Raw genomic sequence first — 12189 nt, forward strand, 5'->3', positions numbered from 1 at the left:
CAAGCCAATGGTCCCAAGAAACAAGCTGGAGTAGCCATTCTAATATCAAATAAAATCGACTTTCATCCAAAATTAATCAAAAAAGATAAGGAAGGACACTTCATACTCATCAAAGGAAAAATCTACCAAGGTGAACTCTCAATTCTGAACATCTATGCTCCAAATGCAAGGGCACCTACATACATAAAAGAAACTTTACTAAAGCTCAAAACACACATTACACCTCACACAATAATAGTGGGGGATTTCAACACCCCACTCTCAGCAATGGACAGATCATGGAAACAGAAACTAAACAGAGACACTTTGAAATTAACAGAAGTTATGAACCAAATGGACTTAACAGACATCTATAGAACATTTCATCCTAAAACAAAAGAATATACCTTTTTCTCAGCACCTCATGGCACCTTCTCCAAAATAGACCATATAATTGGTCACAAAACAAGCCTCTACAGATACAAAAAGATTGAAATAATCCCTTGCATCTTATCAGATCACCACGGACTAAGACTGGTCTTTAATAATGACAAAAACAATGGAAAACCCACGTACACATGGAAACTGAACAACTCTCTACTCAATGATGACTTGGTCAAGGAAGAAATAAAGAAAGAAATAAAAGACTTTTTAGAATTCAATGAAAATGAGGACACATCATACCAAAACTTGTGGGACTCCATGAAGGCAGTGCTAAGAGGAAAGCTCATAGCTCTAAGTGCCTACAAAAAGAAACTGGAAAGAGCACACACTAACAAGTTGACTGCACAACTAAAAGCTCTAGAACAAAAAGAAGCAAATACACCCAGGAGGAGTAGAAGGCAGGAAATAATCAAACTCAGGGCTGAAATCAACCAAATAGAAACAGAAAGAACAATACAAAATATCAATAAAACCAGGAGTTGGTTCTTTGAGAAAATCAACAAGATAGATAAACCCTTAGCCAGATTAACCAGAGGGCACAGAGACAGTATCCAAATTAATAAAATCAGAACTGAAAAGGGAGACATAACAACAGAAACTGAAGAAATTCAAAAAATCATCAGATCCTACTACAAAGGCCTATACTCAACAAAACTGGAAAACCTGGATGAAATGGACAATTTCCTAGACAGATACCAGGTACCGAAGTTAAACCAGGAGCAGATAAACCATCTAAATAGTCCCATAACCCCTCAGGAAATAGCAGCAGTCATCAAAAGCCTCCCCACTAAAAAAAGCCCAGGACCAGATGGTTTTAGTGCTGAATTCTATCAGACCTTCAAGGAAGACCTAATACCAATTCTCTTCAAACTATTCCACAAAATAGAGACAGAAGGAACACTACCCAATTCGTTCTATGAAGCTACAATTACACTCATACCCAAACCCCACAAGGACCCGACAAAGAAAGAGAACTTCAGACCAATCTCCCTTATGAACATCGATGCAAAAATACTCAATAAAATTCTAGCAAACCGAATCCAAGACCACATCAAAACAATCATCCATCATGATCAAGTAGGTTTTATCCCAGGAATGCAGGGATGGTTCAATATTCGGAAATCCATCAATGTAATCCACTATATAAACAAACTTAAAGAAAAAAACCACATGATCATCTCACTAGATGCTGAGAAAGCATTTGACAAAATTCAACATCCCTTCATGATAAAAGTCTTGGAAAGATCAGGAATTCAAGGCCCCTACCTAAACATAGTAAAAGCAATTTACAGCAAACCAGTAGCCAACATCAAGCTAAATGGAGAGAAACTTGAAGCAATCCCACTAAGATCAGGGACTAGACAAGGTTGCCCACTCTCCCCCTACCTATTCAATATAGTACTGGAAGTCTTAGCCAGAGCAATTAGACAGCAAAAAGAAGTCAAAGGGATACAAATAGGAAAGGAAGAAGTCAAAATATCGCTATTTGCAGATGATATGATAGTATACTTAAGTGACCCCCAAACTTCCACCAGAGAACTCCTAAACCTGATAAACAACTTCAGCAAAGTGGCTGGTTATAAAATCAACTCAAACAAATCAGTAGCCTTCCTCTACATGAAAGATAAACAGACTGAAAAAGAAATTAGGGAAATGACACCCTTCACAATAGTTGCAAATAATATAAAATACCTTGGTGTGAATCTAACCAAGCAAGTGAAAGACCTGTATGACAAGAACTTCAAGTCTCTGAAGAAAGAAATTGAAGAAGATCTCAGAAGATGGAAAGATCTCCCATGCTCATGGATTGGCAGGATTAATATAATAAAAATGGCCATCTTGCCAAAAGCAATCTACAGATTCAATGCAATCCCCATTAAAATCCCAACTCAATTCTTCACAGAGTTAGAAAAGGAAATTCTCAAATTCATATGGAATAACAAAAAACCCAGGATAGCGAAAACTATTCTCAACAATAAAAGAACTTCTGGAGGAATTACCATCCCTGACCTCAAGCTGTACTACAGAGCAATAGTGATAAAAAACTACCTGGTATTGGTACAGAGACAGGCAGGAAGATCAATGGAATAGAATTGAAGACCCAGAAATGAACCCACACTCCTATGGTCACTTGATCTTTGACAAAGGAGCTAAAACTGTCCAGTGGAAAAAGGACAGCATTTTCAACAAATGGTGCTGGTTCAACTGGAAGACAACATGTAGAAGAATGAAAATTGATCCATTCTTATCCCCTTGTACAAAGCTCAAGTCTATGTGGATAAAGGACCTCCACATAAAACCAGATACACTGAAACTAATAGAAGAGAAGGTGGGGAAAAGCCTCAAATACTTGGGCACAGGGGAAAAGTTCCTGAACAGAACTCCAATGGCATATGCTCTAAGATCGAGAATTGACAAATGGGACTTCATAAAATTGCAAAGTTTCTGTAAGGCAAAGGACACTGTCAATAGGACAAAACGACAACCAACAAATTGGGAAAAGATCTTTACCAATCCTTCATCTGATAGAGGGCTAATATCCAATATATACAAAGAACTCAAGAAATTAGACTCCAGACAACCAAATTACCCTATTAAAAAATGGGGTATAGAGCTTAACAAAGAATTTTCAACGGAAGAAACTCGAATGGCCGAGAAGCATCTAAAGAAATGTTCAGCATCCTTAGTCGTCAGGGAAATGCAAATCAAAACAACCCTGAGATTCCATCTCACACCAGTCAGAATGGCTAAGATTAAAAACTCAGGTGATAGTAGATGCTGGCGAGGGTGTGGAGAAAGAGGAACACTCCTCCATTGTTGGTGGGACTGCAAGATGGTGCAACCACTTTGGAAATCAGTCTGGCGGTTCCTCAGAAAATTGGACATAGCATTACCCGAGGATCCAGCTATACCACTCCTAGGCATATACCCAGAAGATGCTCGAACATATAACAAGGACATATGCTCAACTATGTTCATAGCAGCCTTATTTATAATAGCCAGGAGCTGGAAAGAACCCAGATGTCCTTCAACTGAGGAATGGATTCAAAAAATGTGGTATATTTACACAATGGAGTATTACTCAGCTATTAAAAACAATGAATTCGAGAGGTTCCTAGGTAAATGGATGGAACTAGAAATTATCATCCTGAGTGAGGTAAGCCAATCACAAAAGAACACACATGGTATTCACTCACTGATTATTGGATATTAGCCTAGAACCTTGAAATGCCCAAGATGCAACTCACAGGCCACATGAAGCCCATAAAGAAGGAAGACCAAGTGAGGGTGATTCGGTCCTTCTTAGAAGGAGCAACAAAATACTCAAGGGAGCAAATATGGAGACAAAGTGAGGGACAGAAACTGAAGGAGGGGCCGTCTCAAGACCACCCCACCTGAGTATCTATCCCATGTGCAATCACCAAAGGTAGATGCTGATGTGGAAGACAGGAAGTGCATGCTGATAAGAGCCTGATATGGATATCTCCTCAGAGGCCTTCAAGAGTCAGACATATTCAGAGGCAGATGCTCACAACTAGCCATTGAACTGATCATGGGTTCTCAATAGAGGAGTTAGAGTGAAGACTGAAGGAGCTGAAAGGGTTTGTGGCACCATGAGGAGAGCAACAATACCAACCAACCACAGCTCCCAGGGTCTAAACCACCAGCCTGGGAGCACTTAGGGGGGGATCCAGGGCTTCAGCTGAATATGTAAAAGTGGAGGGCCCTGCTGGGCATAGGTGGAAGAAGAGAACCTTGACCTCATGAAGGCTGGATGCCCCAGGGGGTGGGAATTTTGAGGGTGGGGAGGTGGGAGTGGGGGGGTGTAGATAGAGGTTACATCCACAGAGAAGAAGGAGGAGGGGCGAGGGGATTGGGGGTTCCAAGGGGGTGGTGGGGGATGGGGTAAGGGGACAACATAGGAAATGTAAATAAATCATCCAATAAAAAAATAAAAAAAAATAAGATTAACAAATATGTCAAAAGTATCTTACACGAAAGAAACAAGCTATAGAGGACATATATAATATGATCATTTGTAGAATGAGGAGATGGCTGGAAGTACTTTTTTCTGGGGCCTGAGTTCCATTCCCAGCACCCAGATCAAGCAGTTCACAACTGCTGACAGCTGCAGGTCAAGGAGTATCTATCTAACCTCTATGTCCTCCTATGGCACACACACACACACATGCATATGCATACACTCACCACACACACATGCATACACTCACACACACACACACACACACACACACACATGCATACACTCACATACACACATGCACTTGGAAATGAAACAAATCTTTCAAATATTTTCTGTGCAAGTGAAGAAAACACACTTACGAAATACAATGTTATTAAAATAAAAAAGTAAATTTTTAACAATTATTAGTTCTCAGAAACCTCATTTTATATTATCTCATTGAGCTTTTGCCATATCAGTATCACAATAATAATGATTAAGAAAATAGGGGCCGGATGGAGATCTTCAATTTAGGGTCTTTCCACATAACATCTGGCTGTGGCTCTCTTGGCCCGCTCCCATCTGCTGCCGAGGAAGCCTCTCTGATGACAACCTGACAAGGCAGTGACATATGAGTATAGCAGAATACAATTAAGAATTATTTCACTGATTTTTTTCTTTGTTTGCCAGGCGTGTTTGGTCCTAGGTCCCTGGGCTATCCAGTCTCTGGCTCCTGGTCTCAATATGAGAGCTTTTGGTTTGTCTTACTGTGTTGTGTTCTGTCCTGTTTGACTGCTGTCTCTTGGAGAGGTCTGCTCTTTTCTGAAGGGAAATGGAGGGGCAGTGGATCTGGGAGAGAAGGAAAGTGGAAGGAGTGGAGGGAGGGGAAAGTGGTTGAGATGGATTGTATGAGACTAGAATCTATTTTAAATTTAAAAATAATAATCATAAACCTTTACATGTAACCTGAAGAAGACAGAGAGAGAAAGGAAGGAAGAAAGGAAGGCAGGGAGGGAGGGAGGGAGGGAGGGAGGGAGGGAGGAAGGGAGGGAGGGAATGTTTTTCTGCTACAGAATACATTCCCAATATGTACTAGCACAGATTTTAATTAAGTTAATATTATAGCTTATGCTTGATTAATAGCTAACCAACAGCCAAATTAAAGCACTCTGCATTTGCCATGGCACATAGAGGTGACCCGGCAAGGGAAGGGAAACTCCAACAGGAAACGTGAGTGGGTAAAGGTGAGAAGTCACAGACAGATCATGCCAAGGGAAGCCAAAGGGCAGACCATCTGGTAACCTGCCAAAAGCTACTTCATTCTCTCTCCTTTCTTGTCAGAAACTCTGTCCAATTTTAAAGGTTAGAAATGAAAGACAATTAGCCCTCTCTGTCTTCCCTAAATCTAGAACTGGCCGGGGACCAAGTGATGGCCAATGAGTCAGAAAGGAAAGTCTTCTGTATAGAACATTCTCCATGATTTAAAAAAAAAAATAAAAGGAGCCGGGCAAACCACAGACACTCCCCCACCCAAGCCTCTACTAAGTTATACAAGAGCATGGTGTTTAGAATGGGCACAGCCCACCTTGACTACAAAGTGGGAAATATCTAGGGAGGGTGTGTGTTCTCTTAAATCTCTTGGCCTAAACTAGCTCAAATGGCTTAGGCACTACACTTTTCCATTAAATGAGTTCACGAAGGTTCTCCTTAGTCCAACCACATTTCCCTTAATTACTATTTTTACTATATATAATAATATAAATATGCAAATATGACCTCATTAGTTAACTTAGTGTTTCTTGTAAGTATACGATTTTCCCTCCTTTTTAAGATAGGAGTCTCACTGTGCTACATAAGCTGGCCTCCAATTCCTGGGATCAAGTGAGTCTCCTGCTTCAGCTGTGTGCTAAGACTATGGCTGTGTACCACCACACATGAATTCAATCAATTTCGTGGTCATTCTGTTATTAAAAGCATCCAGATGTGATAGTGTGAATGACGATGACAACCATAGGCTCATTTGTTTGAAGTCTTGGTCCCCAGTTAGTAGAACTGTTTATGAAGGATAAGCGGGTATGGCCTTGTTAGAGGAGGTATGTCGCTGGAGGTGGGGGTGGAGATTTCAAAGGCCCAATCTGGCCTCAGCTTCATGATCCTCACTCCTCTGCTTCTTCAGCACATCCCAGCTGTTCACAAGAAGTTGCTTTATGAATATGCTGAGGATCCAATTGAGATCTTTGCAATTTTTAAATCACAGCAGGAAGACCAAATCTTGTAGGGAATATGATTTTCTACGTGACATTCAGAATTACACTGGATTATCCGTTTAGTAGGAGCAGAAAGGGCTAACATTACTTTTATTAAACAGCTACTATGTGACAAGCATTTTATCTAGTCTATCACAGCAACTTCCAAAACAGTCCCTTTGGCTGGGAAAAAGGAAATCACATCTGTTCACTAATTCACTGAGCATTTCCTTTTACTACAAACATAAGCTGAGTATGACGGCTTATGCCTGCAATTGCCGGCACTTGGGAGGCTGAGGCAGGAAAAGTGCTATGAGTTTCAAGCCAGCCTAGGCTACTCAGTGAGTTAAAGGCCAGCAAGGCCCAGCTTCAAAAGAACCACCAACAAAATAAAACCCAAAACCAAATGTTGTCCCAGTATCGGGATGCATACCTTTAATCTCAACACTTGAAACAGAGGCAGACATATCTCTGGAAGTCAAGGCCAGCTTCATATACATAACAAGTTCTAGGTCATCCAGGCCTATAGAGACTCTGACTCAAAAAAAATAATTTTTTAAAAATGCAGGCTACAATCACCAGTAATACTGTAACTGTCATCTACAGAAGTCACAGATATGTGTGTATCATACTGAAGTTCTTGAAGACATCACTCACTCCTATTTCAAAAATACCATAATTATAAGATTCATTGTAAAAACCATAATGTGTTAATTACATTTTGCTAATGTTTTGATCTTTGAATTAAATACAATGCTTTGGGGTTTTCTTTTCTTTTGTTTGTTTATTTATTTGGGGTTTTTATAGCTCTAAGTTTTAATTTGTAAATGCTATCATGAGAAGTCTTGAAAGCTCACAAGACTGACAAAGGAGTTCTTGGTGCAAAAAGGATTTTAAAAGAGTCATATAAACACCTCTTGCAGGCGTGCATGTGTGCGAGCGTGTGCGCATGTGCTTGTGCACATACACACATTCACACTACAGATCAAATTCAGGGCTTCTCACATGCTAATCACACATACTTCTACTTCTACCAGGCACTAAACCCTCCCTATCCCCTTATCATTCTTAATACTGACAATCTATTCAACATAGAAAACCTCAGTGATTTTTTTTTCAAAAGGTAAATAAAATCAATATGCTCCCTTGTTTAAACACGAAACAAACGCAAGCTCCTAACTTGGACTTACTTGGCCCCAAGGGATCTGATTTTAATTTCCTTCCAGTTGGGAGCCTCCCAAAACTTTGAACTTCCTCATCTCCTACTCTTGTTTCTTTGAGACCCCTAAACCTGGATGGTTTGGTCCTGGCTGGTCCCTCTGCCAGAATGGTTGCTCTTAGGACAGCCACTTGATTTTTATGCTCCAGTTTTGAGACATGCTATGCCTTCACATAGGAACCTTCCTGCCATCCATTCCCAAACAGCAGCTCTGCCATCTCGAACCTGAGCATTCCTCTCCCATTCTTCCTAGCTACTTCCTTCAGATCATTTCTAAAAATCAAGTCAGTTTGTTGTTTTTGCTCATTGTGAAAATCCCAGAATCTACCACGGTGCTTGGTATAATGACAGAAAAACCTGAGACTCATTGAATGGACAAATAAAATGCAGAAAAGTTCAACGAAGAATTGTTTTTTGTAAGGTTTGGCTTATTTGATCTTTTAAGATTTATTAATCCGATTGTAACTGTGGAAGCCAAGGCTCATACACTTGAAGTTATGTGTCCAGGATCATCAAGTGACAATGCTATTTTAATCCCTCTACCAGTCCCTCCTTATTCTCCACCAATCAACAGAAGGCAGAACAGGCTGACTGAAAGTATCTATGGCATGGGTTCTTGAGACTTCAGTGACCCACTGTGTGAGGTTATGTGCCTGACACACTTCAAACCCACTTTCCTTAAGTGTTTCTAGGAGGGCTGAATTCACTGGAACATGTCATGTAGATGCAGTAATTCAGTGGGTGTCTCTTTGCATGTGACACATTTTAAATGTTTCTCAATTAAATCAATACAAATGGAAACTTTCAACTGAAACGTAAAAGAGTAACCTAAGAATGGGGCCAATCAGATAAACCTAGAGGTAAGTGCCAATGTATGGAAATATATATAGAGAAATTGTATTCTAGGGCATATGATCCATAATTCGGGCCTTATACTTTCTAGTAGCCAACAGAAAGCGAGAAATGATCAGTCACAAGACATGTTTCAAAAACTACATTGATTCTATCAATTGTGAGAAAGAATACAACTATTTGTTTCCACCTCCTGAGACAGATTCCTCTCTGAGACTTTATAACAAAAGCACAGTATTAGATTGTAATGAACATTCTAAATTACAGTCCCATAAATCAATACACCAAGCTCCATACAACGAAGTGTTACAGCATGAATAAATAGACATGGCTGGAGAGATAGCCAAACCCGAACAGAATCATATTATAATCTAAATTGTGATCTATGAATCAGCCACATCAGTTCCACCTGGGGACTTGTTAGATATGCCAACTCTCAGACTGTATTCCAAGGCTGAATCAGAATTTTTCCCTATATTTTACTATATAATATTTGTGACAAATTTCCTGTATTTTGCTGACAAGATCTTCAGGTGATTCTCACACATAATACATTTTTTTTTGAAGATAAATTTGTAAAAACCTATAATTTATTCAATTCATTCATTCATTCAAGACATATTTACTGAGCATCCAGAAGTAAGAAATGCTTTCTTTAAAAACAGCATGGGAAATACTGGCATAAGGAAAAATATTGATCAACAAGATGCCATTTTAAAGGGAAGTTGGCAATGCAAGCCATGTAGTTCACAGACAAAAATGTGCAACAATCTAGAAGAAAAGTTGTGTATATACGTGCAGGCCACTATGTTAATGTTGATGCTACAGCAAGAGAAAAATATGCCCATGCTATGGAATTTATCGTCTAATTAGTGAAGACATAAATAAACAGACTGAGCAAAATCAATAAGGGAAGGAGGGCAATTCTAAATAGGGCTGGCAGGAAATGCCTCAGTAAGGAGATAAAGGCCTATCCAAGGTCATGAAGCCAGCTATAAAAATATCTGGAGGAAGTGTTCCAGGCAGGGAGAACAGAGAGTACAAAAACCCCGAGACAAGACAATGTCTAAAACAACAGAAGGCCAGTACGGCTCCTGAACATTGAGGAAGAAGCAAAGTGGACCTGGCCATGTGAGGCTTTCTCGGCCATTTTAAGTGTCACAGTTTTAAGTATGCAATGGGAAGCCACTGGAGAGAAGGCAACAGGGAGCCCCTAAAGGATGCTGAGCAGGAAAATGACGTAATGAAAAGTGTCTTTAAGAAGCTAGCTTTTTACAAAGGTGGATGAGTAAGTGGCTTAGTGGGAAAGAAAAAAAAAACCACCCTGGCTCAGAGTGATTCATTCATTCCATTACTTATTGCGTGGCACAGATGTGTCAAATAATGTGAGAAGGATCTAAACTAGGGTGATAACTATGGGAAATGACAGAGGAAGGTGAATGTAAATGACATTGAGTGAAATAAAAAAGATGCTGAGACACAATGACAGATTATTTATAGAAAAGTGACACACGAGTTGGAAATTCAATTTAATCAAGGTTCATGGATCATCTACTGAGAGAAAAGCTGTTTGCTGGCCAAGACTTAGGGAGAGAAGATGTGCCAGTCCCTGCCCTACACCTTCCAAGCCTGAATTTCTTGGATTGTTGAAACTGAGGCCAGCACTAGTAGTAAGGCATCTAACAAATTAAAAGCTGTTCCTTTCAAATCTTAGGAGCATGTTCTCTTGCTCCATCTCCTGGGAGCAGCCAGAGAACCTCAATTTGATTACAACGAAAAGATATCGTTCGACAGGAGGGCAGAAGAAAGATCTTAAATGTTTTTGTGGTGCCCGGCTACTTCTAGACTGGTTTTGGACCATCAAATTCTGTGCAGAGTCATCCTGATCTTTTGGTTGACTTTCCACTCTGCCATTCTATTATGGAGAAAAGACTAGAAGGCATGGGCAAGAAAAGAAACAGGTTTAAGGAAAGCAACTGAGGGGAAATGGAGAGGGTTTTTTGTTGTTGTTGTTGTTGTTTGTTTTGTTCTGTTTTGTTTTTTAATTGCCTACCATCGGACTGCAAGGTTTGGGAAGCGGATGCAAATGTAATGCAAATGATATGTAAATCTCTCGGTGGCCTTCTAAATGATTATATACAACTGGAAGGGCCCTTGGGAAACAGCTAGCAGATAACAATGACTCAGAAGCAGAGCAAACTATTTCAAGACAACTTTGTCACATGGCCCTTTGCTGCCCTGCTAGCTTAATGCATCCTTTAGCAATTTTTTTTCTTCACTTGAATCAACTTCACCTGCTGTAAATTAAAAAAAAAAAATCAAGTCTAACCTGTGCACTGGTTATCTCAGCTAATTATACAATTAAGGTGCTTCATATGCCTTTCCTTTTTCCTTCAAATGTCTTTCTCACCATATCAAGCCAAGTTAAATGTGTCACTTCTTCCCAAGAACAGTACATTGTTCCAGTAGATTATGAATGAAAATGCCTCCCTTTCAATTCTAGTTATTGTGATGCTTCATAGTTTTATTTATATTTTCATTCCCTCAACACCACAGGAATTGGCACAGTTTTCTTCTAATATCGACATCCTATCAAAGGCAATTCAGAAAAAAAAATGTGTGTGTGCGTGTGTGTTTGTGTGTGTGTCTGAGAGAGAGAGAGAGAGAGAGAGAGAGAGAGAGAGAGAGAGAGAGAATATGACCTGTCTTCAAGAAACCCCTGAAAAAGCTATTCATCCAAAGCTGCCTGGTCACAAATGCTGTGACCAAAGGGTCATCCTAAGTGCTGATTTTGATAGATTTAAAAAAAAAGCATTTGATCAAACTGAGTATATTTCTGTCTACACTTAGTTATTTTAAAAGACCATACTCATAGCATATAGACATGTATTATGAGTCACAGGGCGAATTCAATAGTAAATAATACAGTATACACATCAGACCAGCTTACTATTGGTTACAGGCCCAGGAGTCCAAAAGCAACTTTCCTGCACATCACTCCGTAAAGTTTCATTACTTTTTAAAGACTAATGTTCAAGGGCATTCTCGCTAGCACAGTTCAACAGAAAGAAATAACTCCCCCATCCCCCTTTGTTTTTTAAACACTCACTTTTAAGGCCACAAGGTCAACCCCTAAAAAGCTATGGGGCAAAGAGGGATCTGGAGTGATGCCACAAACTTCACTGCTAAAAAAACAGGAGTAAGGCACAAAGCCAGGTAATCCAACAAAAGAGGGAGGGAGGGAGAAAAGGAAGGAGGGAGAGAGGGAGGCAAGGAGGGAAGGAGGGAGATAGAGACACAGAGAGACAGACACAGAGAGAAACACGGAGACAGAGAGACACACAGAGGGAGACAGAGAGACAGAGACAGAGAGAGACAGAGAGAGAGAGACAGAGAGAGAGAGACAGAGAGAGAGAGACAGAGAGAGACAGAGAGAGAGAGACAGAGAGAGAGAGACAGAGAGAGAGAGAGACAGAGAGAGAGAC

General features: G+C 40.0%; 1 protein-coding gene across 1 annotated transcript in view; it reads right to left on the bottom strand.

Moving 5' to 3' along the window:
* Lancl3 (LanC like 3) overlaps nt 1–12189 on the bottom strand; it is a 103119-nt gene that overhangs the window by 89691 nt on the left and 1239 nt on the right. The window lies entirely within an intron of this gene.

Source organism: Grammomys surdaster, unplaced genomic scaffold (assembly GCF_004785775.1).
Source record: "Grammomys surdaster isolate TR1022 unplaced genomic scaffold, NIH_TR_1.0 312, whole genome shotgun sequence".
In the NCBI taxonomy this organism is placed as follows: domain Eukaryota; kingdom Metazoa; phylum Chordata; class Mammalia; order Rodentia; family Muridae; genus Grammomys; species Grammomys surdaster.